Below are 13441 nucleotides of genomic sequence, written 5' to 3'. Positions count from 1 at the left end.
ACTACTTGTAGGTGTTGGTAGAAACACGGTGCCCTCCTTTCGGGGTATGGGTCAAACTGATCCATGCATTTTGAGGGATTCAGAAGGATAACATCTTGAAGGAGCTACGTAATGCTGGCACTGTTACTTCATCCACACCATTTCCAGGCAGCAAGATTTAGGGGGTTAGAGCCTAGGCTCTCTTTCAGACTGTTTGGGTTCAAGTCCTGGCTCCAAAAACTTGCAAAATGCATTATCTTAGTTACTTAACCTCTTCATTTATCTATTAAACAAGGACAAAAATGATAGGTAACTAAATGGATTATTGTGAAGTGTATATAGCACATGTCACATAAAGCATGTAAACAGTTTATGAAGCATAGTCAGTGATCAGTAAGTAAATATCAGTCACTGCCTAATATTCTACCATTCTCCTCTTCTTTTTTTGCAAAATGATAATAATAATAATAATAATAATAATAATAATAAAAGACCTCAATTAAAACTAGAGGTGTTTTATTTATGCTTCACTTTATCAGTCACATAACTGTTCTGATAAACCCTGAACTGTACTTTTTCTGATTTCAGTTAACTTCATAAAAATAAACTTAGTTTTTATGGCAAGGTAAAAAGAATAAAAAAGACAGTGGCTAGAAGCTTAGATTAACAAGAGTTGGATAAGTAAGGAAAGAAAGAGAAAGAACAGCAGACTGGAAACTTGAGAAAGTGAGAGAAAACGTGGGATGTAAGCAGGCATTTCCTATCACTTGCTTCTTAGCAGCTGGTTGCTGGAGATGAATAAGAAAAATAGGGCAGCTGGCAAACACCCGGAGTGTAGCTTCTTTCTCTGAGACCCACCCCCACCACAAATGGTACTGTGACTACTCTTGTCTAGTGCCATACTCTAGCCCAGATTTTGCAAGTTGATGTAATTCTGCACACACACCCCTTCAATATGCAAAAGTGCTATAGCATGTCCCAGGCTAAATGTATCTTTTCCCAGTCCATTTTCTTTCCCAGCTACTACTCTCTTTCTTGCCATTGATAGCCAAATTTTTAACGTTGTCTCCACTAGTTCCCTTCACTGTATTGCATGATAGCATGCAACGCGTACAACTCCCATCTGCCTTCAAATACCACCACTCCTGGAAAGCCAATCTTGTTGACATCACCCAATTATTTAAATACATTTTACTATGTCAGTGGCATCTCCTGGAGGTGTTCGCATCCTTTTTTAAAACACTGAGATTTATAGAACACACTAAAAATCTTGGGTTTTATCCAAAGTGCCACAGGAAGCCGCAAAAAGATTTTTGGGGGGAGGGCAAGGCTCCAAATACACTACAATATCTGAGTTTTAATCTTACTTCCCTGGTGTATTCTTCTCAAACGAAAGTTGTCATGGACTGAATGTTTGCATCTCCCCAGAATTCATATGTTGAAGCCCTCCACTCCCCTCCCCACAGTGTGCTAGTATTATGAAGTGGAGCTTTGTGGACAAGATTAGGTTAAGATCAGGTCCTGACAGTGAAGTTCCATGATGGGACTCGTGCGCTTATAAAAAGGAGACACAGAGCTGTCCCTATTTCCTCCGTGTGAGGATACAGGAAAAAGGCAGACGTCCAAAAGCAGGAAGAGGGTCTTCACCAAGCACAAAATCTGCTAGTACCTTGATCTTGGACTCCCAGTCTCCAGAACTGTAAGAAGTAAATGTCCCCATGCTACAATAAAAGCACCATTTTGCTCCAAAAAAAAGAAATAATAAATAGAGCAATAAATAAACAGCCTGCCTATGGCATTTGTTCTGGCAGCCTGACCTCAGACAGGTATTCCCCAGGGTTTAGTTCGAACCCTCACCTCTTCTTCTCCACACTTTGTCCCCCCAGGGGTCTCTATCCAGTTCCATGCTTTAAAGGCTATCTATGTGTGTCAATGAATTCCACATTTGTGCATTTTACCCGCAAAGTTTCCTCTGAACTCCAGATATTTGAAACAATACGCCTATTTGACATTTTATTGGGCATGTCCCAGACACCTCAAACTTAAGTCTATTTTTTTTTCCTTTTCTTGTATTTAAGTTTTTTTTTTTTAATTCCAGTTAGTTAACATACTGTGTTATGTTAATTTCAGGTATAGAAAATAGTAATTCAACACTTCTATACATCACCCTGTGCTCATCATGACATAATCCCCATCACCTATTTAAACCCATACCCCACCCTCCTCTTCTCTGAGCACATCAGTTCGTGCTCTATAATTAAGAGTCTGTTTATGGATCTCTCTCTCTCTCTCTCTCTCTCTCCCCACCCCCACGATCTGTCTCTTATTTTTCCCCTTTGCTTGTTGGTTTTCTTTCATAAATTCCACATATGAGTGAAATCATATGGTAGTTGTCTTTCTCTGACTTATTTTGCTTAGCATTATACTCTCTAGCTCCACCCATGTCATTGCAAATGGCAAGATTTCACTCTTTTTTTATGGCTGAGTAAGATTCTATTTATATATAATCTTTTCTTCATCAATTCATAAATCAATGGACACTTGGGCTGCTTCCATATCTTGGCTTCCATATGTTGGCAATTATAACTAATGCTGCTATAAACATAAGGGTGCATTGATCTCTCTGAATGAGTGTTATTATATTCTTTGGGTAAATACCCAGTAGTGTGACCTCTGGATCATAAGGTAGTTCTATCTTTAACTTTTTGAGGAACCTCCATACTGTTTTCCACAGTGGCTGCAACAGTTTGCATTCCCACCAACAGTGTCCAAGGTTCCTTTTTCCCCACATCCTCACCAATACCTGTTGTTTCTTGTGTTGTTGATTGTAGCCAATCTGACAGGTGTTAGATGATATCACACTGTAGTTTTGATTTTTATTTCCCTGATGGTAAGTGATGATGAGCATCTGTTAATGTGTCTGTTGGCCACTTTCTTCTTTGGAGAATGCCTGTTCATCTCTTCCACCCATTTTTAATTGGTTTATTTGTTTTTTGAGTGTTGAGTTTTACAAGTTCTTTATATATTTTGAATACTAACCCTTTATAGTATATGTCATTTGAAAATATCTTCTCCCTTTCCATAAGGCTACCTTTTAGTTTTGTTGATTGTTTGCTTTGCAGAAGAAGCCTTTTATTTTGATGTAGTCTTAATAGCTTATTTTTACTTTTGTTTCCCTTGCCTCAGGAGACATGTAGAAAGAAGAGGCTACGGACAATGTCAAAGAAGTTACTGCCGGTGTTCTTTTCTGGGATTTTTATGGTTTCCTGTCTCACATTTAGACCTTTAATCCGTTTTTGACACATTTTTGTTTATGGTGTAAGAAAGTGGTCCAGTATCACTCTTTTGCATGTGGCTGTCCAGTTTTTCCAACACCGTTTGTGGAAGAGACTGTCTTTGTCCCATTGGATATTCTTAGATGCTTTCTTGAAGATTAATTGACCATATAATTTTGGATATATTTCTGGGTTTTCTATTTTGTTCTATTGGTCTCTGTGTCTATTTTTGTGGCAGTACCATAGTGTTTTGATTATTACTACATAATATAACTTTTATAACTTTTACAATATAACTTGAAGTCAAGAGTTGTGATATGTCTGGCTGTGCCTTATTTTTCAGGATTGCTTCGGCTATTCAGGGTCTTTCATGGTTCCATACAAATTTTAGGATTGTTTGTTCTAGTTCTGTGAAAAATGCTGGTGATGTTTTGATAGGGATCACATTAAATGTGTAGATTGCTTTGGGTAGTATAGACATTTTAACAATATTTGTAATTCTAATCCATGAGCATGGAATGTCTTTCAGTTTCTTTGCGTTGTCTTCCATTTCTTTCATCAGTGTTTTATAGTTTTCAGAGTATAGGTCTTTCACCTCTTTGGTTAGGTTTATTCCTAGGTATCTTATTATTTTGGGTTCAACTGTAAGTAGGATTGTTTTCTTAATTTCTCTTTCTGCTGCTTCATTACTGGTGCATAGAAATGTAACAGATTTCTGCACATTGATTTTGTATCCTGAGAATTTACTGAATTTATCATTTTTAGCCAGTGTTTAGTGGAGTCTTTTGGGTTTTCTATATATAGTATCGTGTCTTTGCAAATACTAAAAGTTTTACTTACTCCTTATCGATTTGGACTCCTGTTATTTCCTTTTGTTGTCTTATACCTGGAGCTAGGACTTCCAGTCGTATGTTGAATAAAAGTGGTGACAGTGGATATCCTTATCTTGTTCCTGATCTTAGGGGGAAAAGCTGTCAGTTTTTCACCACTGAGCATAATGTTCATTGTGGGTTTTTCATAGTGGCCTTCATTATGTATGTTCTCTCTAAACCTACTTTGTTGAGGGTATTTATCATGAATGGGTATTGTACTTTGTCAAATACTTGTTCTGCATCTGTTGAAATGACCATATGGTTTCTATCCTTTCTTTTATTGATGTGATGTATCACATAATATTTAACTTTGAAAACTAGAGGGGCTGAATTCTGTGAGTTGTAGAATCAGTGGAACTTGGAGCCTGGAGCTTTAAAAGTCAGCTGACTCAGCACCAGGCAAGTTGGGAGAGCTAGTGATAGAAGGTTGCTACCCTTAAAGAGATAGCAGCCTACACAGGAAAGCAATATAAAAATGGCAGTGTACACAACACCATGGGTAAATGGAAGACAGATCTGTTCCTACTAGCTTCAGAGAAAGTTGAGGGACTTCTCCAAAAATGAGGGACCTGACAGGACCCATTTTCCTACCCTTTCCCCCAGCATAAGAACAGAGACACCTATGAGAGATGGGACTGCACAGACACTTGCTACCCAACCCACTAGCAGTGTGCCATCCCCACTGATTTTCATGAGGACTTGCATACTCCAAGTCTGATAGCTTCAGCCCTGGACTCCAAGCAAATCTTGTTAAAGCCGGGCACGCACCTCGCCCAGTCACTGGGTCACACAGCTGCCATTGTGCACTGCAGCCATATGACACGCCATGACCAGCTGTGCATCCTCAGCCACCCTCAGGCACTAGACCCAACCACACCCAGTCATCATTGTGCAATGCAATCAGGCTCCCACCCCCAACTACCTTGGTATGTGGCCCCTAACCACTGCAGTGTTTGGGGGGATCTGGCAAATACTAGTGGACCAGCACAAATGTTGTTAACACTGCTGCCCCACTCACAAGTTCCCCAGCAAGCACACCCCCTCAAAGCTGTCCTGCCTGGGTCCCAATAACACCACAGAGAGCAAGCACAGCCCACAAGAGGCAGAGTCAGTACAAATGACTGAACCAAAAGGAAAAGTGACTTAGACATAACAGCAGGGTGTAAGCAACACACATAGGATGTTCTGAATTGCTAGGTTTTGGTGAATAGGAGACACTGTACTGCAGGACACTCCAGGATCTCTTCTTCATAAAGTCATTACTTTCAAGAAGACACAGCTGACTTTCTTAATACTTAGAAACAGACACAGAGAGACAGACAAAATGAGAAGACAAAGGAATTATTGCAAATGAAAGAATAAGACAAGGCCATAGACAGAGATGTAAATGAAACAGATATAAGCAACATGACTGATAGGGAATTTAAAGCAATGATCATAAGGATACTCACTGGAGTTGATAAAAGAGTGGAAGACATGAATGAGACCCTTAATACAGAGATAAGCAATAACACAGCAGAGAGAAAGTTCTCAATAAAGGAAATAAGAAACATATCTGATGGAATGAACAGCAGGCTGGAAGAAGCAGAGGAATGAATTAGTGACCTAGAAGACAGTGTAATGGAAAGTAATCAAGCTTTACAAAAGAAAGAAGAGAATTATGTAGAATAAGGATAGACTTAGGGAAATCAGTGACTCCAGCATATATAATAACATTGATATTACAGAAGTTTCAGAAGAAGAAGAAGAGAGAAAAGGGGGTAGGCAGTTATTTGAAGAAATAAAGGATGAAAATTTCCTTAATTTGGGGAAGGAGACAGAACCAGGAGGCACAGAGAGCAACTATCAAAAGCAACAAAAGCAGACCCACACCAAGACATACTGTAATTAAATTTGCAAAATATAATGATAAAAAATTTTCAAATCAACAAGACCAAAGTAGTCAGTAACTTACAAGACCCATAAGTCTAACAGGAGATTTTCCAACAGAAACTTTGCAAGCCAGAAGGGAGTGGCATGATATAATCAAAGTGCTAAATGGGAAAAATATGCAGCCAACTCTATCCAGCAAGGCTATCACTCAAAATAGAAGGAGAAGTGAAGAGTTTCCCAGAGAAAAAGAAAACAAAAACAAAATATTGAAAGGCGTCTATTACCACTAAAACAGCTCTGCAAGAAATATTAAAGGGGACTCTTTGAGTAGAAAGGAGAGACCAATAGTGACAGTATAGATGTAGGAAACATCAAAGCATTAAAAATGAATATTTCTGTAAAAAATCCATCAAGAAAACTCACAAAAAAGAATGTAATATATAATAACATATACCTAAAATGTGGGGAGGAAAGAAGTAAAGAATGGGTTCAAACTTAAATGACCATCACCTTAATATAGACTGCTATATGCAGAAGATGTTATGTACAAACCTAACGGTAACCACATATGAAAAACCACTAACAAGTATGCAAAGAATAAAGAGAAAGAAACCAAAATATATCATTGAGCAACCTAGGCCCTCAAGGGCTTGCTTCTCTGCCCTCTCTACATGCAAAGCTGCCTTCCTCCTACAAGCAGACTCCCTCTGCCTCTCTGATCTCAACCTTCCAGATGCAGCTGCTTCTTTACATTTAGTTGTGAGTTTGTTCTGTCAGTCTTTGGATCACTCTCCAGTTTATTGACTTGCATGTGGATGATACCTAGTTGTAAGTGTGGGATGGGATAAACTCAGGGTCCACCTCTGCCACCTTCTATCCATTCCTAAAAACTATTTTTAACAACCCTCTTACTGTGTTTTCTCTGCCAGCTCATTAAAAAAAAAAAATCTAACATCCACAAGTTGCAAAGCAGAAAAATTGTTAGTCATTTTTGATTCTTCACCCTTCCTCAATCCTCATCTACAATCTCTTGATAAATTTTCTGTAAACCGGTGCACAATATGTCATCTTCTCTTTGTCACCATTGTGACAACTCTAGCCCAAGCCACCAGCTTCTATCATAAGAATTCCTATAATGTGCCCCTAATCTTATTCCATTCACCCTCTTGCTCTCCTCCACTAGTTTCTGTTCAATATGAGTCGTGTCCTTCATTGCTAAAAACCTTGAGTAAAACCTAATTCCTTAGCATAGCCTGCAAATCTCTGCTTAACCTGTGCCTTCCCTCTTCCTCCATCTTCATCCCATGCCACTCCCACTGGCTCACTGGGTCCTAGCTGCATTGGCCAGTTTTTAAATTCCAATATGCACTGTGCTCTTACAAAGGCTGTTTCCTCTCCTGGGAATGCTCTTTCTCCCACCTTCACACAGCAATGATTTACTAATCACTGAAGCCCAGTTTGGTAAATTCTACACCCAACATGGGGCTTGAACTCATGACCCTGAGATCAAGAGTCTCATGCTGTACCAACTGAGCTATCCAGGGACCCCATTCAAGCCCCAGTTTAAATGTCCTCTATTTGTAGAGTCCCTCTCCACTGCATCTATATGTATTCCTCTTGTTTGTTTTTTTTTTTTTTCTGTTCCTCAACCATTCATTCCTTCATTGAATTAAGAAGAATTCATTTATATGTATTTGCTTATTTATTTGCCATGGGTACTTCTCATTATACTGTAAAACACACAGGGGTGGGCTCTTGTCCCTTGTTTTCTTTAATGCATGCTCAGTATCTAATACATTTTCTGCACTCTAATTTGTTGCACTCAAAAAGCTGAATGAATAAACTCAAGTATGAAACAGGCATTCAACATACACTTAAATAATTAAGTAGGGTTTATTATAAATTATACAATATTAAAAAAATTTAACTATATTGATATAGAGTAACCTCTCAATATTACACATAATTGTTATGCAGGAATATTGTGGGTTCATCAAGAAGATTTTACTGAACCTAGTACCTACACTATTCCCAGAAAACTGCTTGGTGTTATGGGGAGAGTTGAATAAAAATAAAAATAGTCATCACTCTCTAAAAATGTTTACATTCTTGAGGACCTAAGTTTTAAAAACACAAAGCAACGGTTAAAGGATACATGAAACGACTTCATGATGTCGCAAATAGCTGTAAAATATTTAATAAAACTTAATGATAACAAATGGGTCTCTTTGATGACAGCAACCTTAAATGTCCACGGCCCTTCAAAAGGTGAGCACCAATGAAATGAGATGAAATCAAGGACAAAAGTAGATCCCACTAAGTAGCAGATTCAAATTACATATAAATGTGCACATACAAGCTTCATGTGCCTTGAGAAATTTTAATAACTATATAGATAACTTACAAGAAAAATTCAGAATTGTGGTGTACAATACTTTGAGATAGCAATTTAAATCTAATATATAAACATTTATTAGGGGCCTATGTTGTGTCTATCCTCTAGCTGAATTCAGGTTGGCTAAAATGAATAAGATATGGTGTGTACTCACAGAGCTTCCATAATCCAGTTGGAGAGAAAGGGAAGGAAGATAATGAGACGAATGTCAAGTCTATATACACAGTGCAACAAGCAGTATAGAAGACATAATACAATGTTATGGAGGCCCCACTATCGAGAGGTCAATGAATTATATATCTAGTGGATTCTAAGATGGATTTACGAGGCACTGGAGCCAATTTACAAATTTACAATTTTACAGTTTACAAAGCATTGGAGCCAAGCATCAAAGGTAAGTAGAGTTTTGATTTTCCATAAAATGACAGTAGCTTATTCCAGATAGAAAGAATGAATGACCTGTTCAAAGTCATAGGTCTGGGGAGTGGGGGGCAGGGAACGGGGTGTCTGAGGAATATGGAATGCAAAGCAGTCCAGGTCAAGGGTTGAGCACATCTCAGTGAATTAATACAACAAGTTCTTGCAGCATAGAAGACTGTTCACTCAGAGCCATAACATCCCACTAAAAGGTAAAAAGGCAAAAATCCAAGGCAGAGTGATACATTTAGTTGCTGTCATGATACAAAATTATTTAATCAGCCATTTAGCCTTCTACCACTATAACCATGTTTGCTAATTGAAACACGCTTTCTCTTTTGGAGAAACTACAGTCTACAGGGACTCTTTTAAGTCCTAGATCAATGCATGTTCTAAAGCTTCTTTGACCAGATTTGGAGCTGTTAGCCACAGGTGGCCTCTGAGCCCCTGAAACGTGGCTACTGCCACATGCTGATTTAAATAAAATATATTATTAATATTATTTCACCTATTTTTCCTGTTTTTAAATGTGACTTCCAGAAAATTTTAAACTACATGTCCAGCTGTTTCTATTGGACTGTGCTGTACTAAGACGTTTATAAAACAAGTTAATACTATTCTCCAGGAATGGATAAGACCAATTTAGAAGATTAGAGATTACTCAACACTGAGCCCATAAAATCCTCTCTAAATAATATGTGCCTTAAATGAAAACCATAAAAGTTTAGCATTATATAACACGGTAGTAATCTGTAATACATGTGGGGAAGCATTGAGCATTTTTAATGTAGTTTTACCTAGGGAAACTGTATTTTATAATTTTAATTAAACCTAAAAACATCTAAGGTGTCCTATACTAATGGGAAATTTCATAACCACCTTTATTTTTTTAATGAGGCTCTTTATTTGTTACTTTTCTTATTTCCAGAACCCTAGAAAATTAACATACAAATATACTTAATTTTTCCAATCCATGTATCCCCTCCTTTGAATCTATTGATTTCTAATAGCACTTTATACATGTTAAAGCTAAAGATAAAATAAACATCAGGTAGAAATGTGTAACGATTATATATTCATGGTGATTACCTTTATATTTTTAATTTTAAAGAAACATAAAAGTACAATGATAACATAATTTAAGAATTAAGTTAAAAATGACTTCAAATAGTCAATATCTATTTGTGAAACCTAAACTAGATATTTTGAGACCCATTCATTAATTACTGTAAAATTAAGGAAGGTACCTTTAAAAATTACTTTTAAGTCAATGACCCTCATATAAAAAGTTTTCTGGTTATTTTAATAAAATCATTACTTGTACAAAAATTACAACTAATATTTTATTTAGCTGAGTTAATATAAAGCAATAGTGGCATTCAGTAACATTAAACTAATTACATAGTACCACCAATTTCTGTGAAATGCCTTAAAATAAAATGGATTGTTACTATCTACTGTGTTTAGGGAATCTCTATTAATGTAAGAGACTCAGTTTACAGCTTCCTTCAAATGATTAGGAATAACACAGCTGTTAAAATGCATGAGATTACACTGTAATAGCATTCTTTACCTAATAACAAATCAGGCCACAAATACTAATAAACATAATCACCGGGCCCTTAATGGAAGATTTCTGCTAATTCTGAAAGCTTCACAATTAGCTGTGATTCAGTGAACCTGATTCACTGTTAAATTAAACTTAGGGAAGGGAAGGTGAAATACTCTTGTTTTAGGAAGGCAATAACAATTCTATTTGAATTTTTTACTTTTCAAGGCAAGGGAATTTTAAAAATAAAATTATTTCATTAATTTTTTGTGTCTGTAAAATTTAGTCCTGCTTAACTCATACATGCACTAAGATTAAAATACACTTTTTTAAAAGACTCCTAACTGGATTCATTGGATTGCTAGGGTCTCAGATTATTTTTTTTAATATTTAAATTTTTTTTAATTTTTTATTTTAGAGAGAGTATGTGTGTGCAAGTGGGGGAGGGCCAGAGGGAGAGAGAAGCAGACAGAATCTTTCTTTTTTAATTAATTTATTTAAATTCAAATTGGGTAACATACAGCATAGTAAAGATTTTTTTCTCACACTCTCTCAAGTGAGAGAGCAAGATTTTTTACTCAAATCTCTGTATCACTTATGGCTTCTTTCTGCTTGAGCCCTACAAACCTATTGTGGTCAGAGAATCCTTGTCTTTGCTGTTCCCTCTTCTTAGAAGGCTAGATTTCTCAATCCTCTTACAACAAGCTCCTTCTTTTCATTTAGGTCTCAGTTCAAACATTATTACTTAAAAGACATCTTTCCAGAGTTCCTTTTTTAAGTACCATCATTTCCCCTAACGCAGAAATTATTCCTTTCTTTTCCTCAGAACAACCATCAACTCTGAGTGTATCTTGTTAATTTGTATGCTTAGTTGTTTACACTTAAACTTCCCTCTGTAGAACACTCCATGAGAACTAAAACCTTATTTGGTTCTTCCACTACCATTAACAAACTACCATTAACAAACAAACTGATGGTATGTATACACACATACCACACACATACACATACACAGATTCACATATGTATATAACCAGGTTAATTTCATGTTGCTACTGATATTGGTAGCCAGGCTTTTTTTTTTTAGTAAAAATCTATTATGAGAGCTTTCAAAACCCAAAAGCATATCTCTATAGCAAATTTTTTAAAGGTTATAGGCTGGCCCACCATCCAAATATAGTAGATATTGTTATCAAATTCCCTACTGTTGATATTTAGATTAGTGCCTTTTTTTTTTTTTACTGTTGTAAACAATATTTTTATTTGCATCCTTGTACATAGATATTTGAACACATGCCTGATTATTTCTGCCAGATAAATCCCCCTAATTAAACTGCTAAATAAATAAAAATATACACATTTTAAATTTTGACTCATATTGCTGTACTCTCCTCAAAAATGTTTTCTCTTTCTAATTATATCAACATTGTGCAAAAGTGACTATTTCTCCATATTCTTGGCAATACTGAAAGTATCAATACTTGCCAATTCAATATGGGTTGATATATCATCCCCTTTTCAATAAATGATTTATGGCCTGTGATAATTTTTCCATTGAAAAATTTACCATTTTCATTGATTTCTAAGATCATTCATATATTAATAGTATTTAATACATGTACTCAACTTGCAAATATCTTTTCCAGTTTTTAATATGTATTTTGTCTTATTGTATGTGGTTGGCTGTTTTGTAGTCAAATTGGTTTTCCCTCCAACATTTTATATCAACTTTAATTTGTATACCAAGTTTTTTATATCAAGATTTACAGTATCAAGTTTTAAAAGGACCTAATTTATCCCAAGACTGAAAATTACACACACCACACACACAATATACATATATTATAATACATATGACACATGTATGCTATATGTTAGTAACACTTTTATCTTTAATATTCAGCAAAAGTCAAAAATAATATCAGAGAAACCATTTTGCAAGTTTGAATGTGTTGAGGCTTGTATCAAAGTGCCATTTGAATAGTTTGATACAAAGTACTTAATGTTTCCTATTGATTGCAAAGAAAACATCCCTAATAATATTGTTCCTCTATGGGACAAAAATGCTTATTTGCAAATGCATCTCTCCCAAATAATAGCAAGGCTGTCTAAACTTCTAAATAGACTTGGAAACTTAGAGTACGAGCTGAGTAATAACTATCAGTTATAGAGACAATGTGCCTTTTACTTTACATTTCAGTACCACATATTTTTAGTTATGACTAATGAACAGCCCACTCTTAAATATATCCTGAAGGTAGATAGAGTTTGAAACATCATGATTTAACAGGTGGCTTACCGGGTGACTCAGCCCCTTCACTGTGGCTCTAACAATAACACAAAAGGATGTTTTAGTGGGACATCACTGTTTTTTTTTTTTTCTTTTTCTTTTCTTTCTTTCTTTTTTTTTTTTTTTTTTTTTTTGGACATCAACCACAAAAAGAGGCTAGGTTATACTTCCAATTGTGGTGCCTTTCACTTGGCTTATGGAGCTGCCATCCTGTCCATGCCTAAAACTTCCTTAAAGGTTCTGATATTTTTAACTACATCTCTAAGAGATGGTGTGGCTAGAGTCCCACTGAGTAGGTAAAGTTTTGTTTTATCATTAGGTCATTATTCTCAAGGCAAGGGCTGGAGCCTATTTCTGGAAATCTAAAATACCACGATTAACTTTTTTCATTTTTTCACTCTTGCTTAATAGTAAGTCAAATGTACACCCATGTGATTCATGTTCATGATTAGTATTTCTGTGATTCCCTTTAATATTTAGTACAAGTTTATTAGAAAATACAATCAAAGTAGAAATGTTTTGAGGGCTGATTGCACGCTAGGAGCTTTAAGTGTACTCATTCCGTTAACCTTTAGCAAACACGAAGTTAGTTCTATTTGTATTACTAATGGAAAGACAAGAATATTGACACAACAACAAATTCAGATACTTGCCAATACTTATTATCTAGGAGTAGTAGAGGTAAGACAAAGGCAGGGCAGACTGCTTCTACCGCCCACTCTCGAAGAGTATACTGTCTAGTGCTTGATGTAGCTTACATTTTTTTTTTCCAGCTACCGTAGTCCGAAGTTA

At 36.1% G+C, this 13441-nt stretch overlaps 1 protein-coding gene across 14 annotated transcripts in view; it reads right to left on the bottom strand.

Moving 5' to 3' along the window:
• Positions 1 to 13441, bottom strand: part of PPFIA2 (PTPRF interacting protein alpha 2) — a 475555-nt gene that overhangs the window by 419081 nt on the left and 43033 nt on the right. The gene's annotated exons all lie outside the window — the stretch shown is intronic.

This window comes from Panthera pardus, unplaced genomic scaffold, assembly GCF_024362965.1.
Source record: "Panthera pardus isolate Hobbes unplaced genomic scaffold, ASM2436296v1 HiC_scaffold_6, whole genome shotgun sequence".
Lineage (NCBI taxonomy): Eukaryota > Metazoa > Chordata > Mammalia > Carnivora > Felidae > Panthera > Panthera pardus.
This window is presented reverse-complemented; position numbering and strand designations above follow the sequence as displayed.